The sequence below is a fragment of the Chiloscyllium plagiosum genome, chromosome 4 (assembly GCF_004010195.1).
Source record: "Chiloscyllium plagiosum isolate BGI_BamShark_2017 chromosome 4, ASM401019v2, whole genome shotgun sequence".
NCBI lineage: Eukaryota > Metazoa > Chordata > Chondrichthyes > Orectolobiformes > Hemiscylliidae > Chiloscyllium > Chiloscyllium plagiosum.
Window position 1 is genome coordinate 54,557,303 of NC_057713.1, and position 1,510 is coordinate 54,558,812.

Here is a 1,510-nt window from a genome sequence, read left to right on the forward strand (position 1 = left end):
CTGTCCACTAAACCTCCAATTTTGGTGTCATCTGCAAACTTACTAACTGTACCTCTTATGCTCGCATCCAAATCATTTATGTAAATGACGAAAAGTAGAGTACCCAGCATGGATCCTTGTGGCACTCCACTAGTCACAGGCCTCCAGTCTGAAAAACAACTTTCCACCACCACCCTCTGTCTTCTACCTTTGAGTCAGTTCTGTATCCAAATGGCTAGTTCCCCTGTATTCTGTGAGATCTAACCTTGCTAATCAGTCTCCCATGGGTAACCTTGTCGAACGCCTTACTGAAGTCCATATAGATCACATCTACCACTCTGCCCTCATCAATCCTCTTTGTTCCTTCCTCAAAAAACTCAATCAAGTTTGTGAGACATGATTTCCCACGCACAAAGCCATGTTGACTATCCCTAATTAGTCCTTGCCTTTCCAAATACATGTACATCCTGTCCCTCAGGATTCCCTCCAACAACTTGCCCACCAGGCTCACTGGTCTATAGTTCCCTGGCTTGTCCTTGCTACACTTTTTAAACAGTGGCACCATGTTAGCCAACCTCCAGTCTTCCAGCACCTCACGTGTGACTATCGATGATACAAATATCTCATCAAGAGGCCCAGCAATCACTTCTCTAGCTTCCCACAGAGTTCTAGGGTACACCTGATCAGGTCATGAGGACTTATCCACTTTCATGCGTTTCAAGACATCCCAGCACTTCCTCCTCTGTAATATGGACATTTTGCAAGATGTCACCATCTATTTCCCTACAGTCTATATCTTCCATATCCTTTTCCACTGTAAATACCGATGCAAAATACTCTTTTAGTATCTCCCGCATTTTCTGCGGCTCCACACAAAGGCCGCCTTGTTGATCTTTGAGGGGCCCTATTCTCTCCCAAGTTACCCTTTTGTCCTTAATGTATTTGTAAAAACTCTTCGGATTCACCTTAATTCTATTTGCCAAAGCTATCTCATGTCCCCTTTTTGCTCTCCTGATTTCCCTCTTAAGTATACTCCTACTTCCTTTATACTCTTCTAAGGATTCACTCAATCTATCCTGTCTATACCTTACATATGCTTCCTTCTTTTTCTTAACCAAACCCTCAATTTCTTTAGTCATCCAGCATTCCCTAAACCTACCAGCCTTTCCTTTCACCCTAACATAAATAAACTTTCTCTGGATTCTCGTTATCTCATTTCTGAAGGCTTCCCATTTTCCAGCCATCCCTTTATCAGCAAACATCTGCCCCCAATCAGCTTTCGAAAGTTCTTGTCTAATACTGTCAAAAGTAGCCTTTCTCCAATGTAGAACTTCAACTTTTAGATCTGGTCTATCTTTTTCCATCATTATTTTAAATCTAATAAAATTATGGTCGCTGGCCCCAAAGTGCTCCCCCACTGACACCTCAGTCACCTGCCCTGCCTTATTTCCCAACAGTAAGTCAAGTTTTGCACCTTCTCTGGTAGGTACATCCACATACTTAATCAGAAAATTGTCTTGTACACACTTAA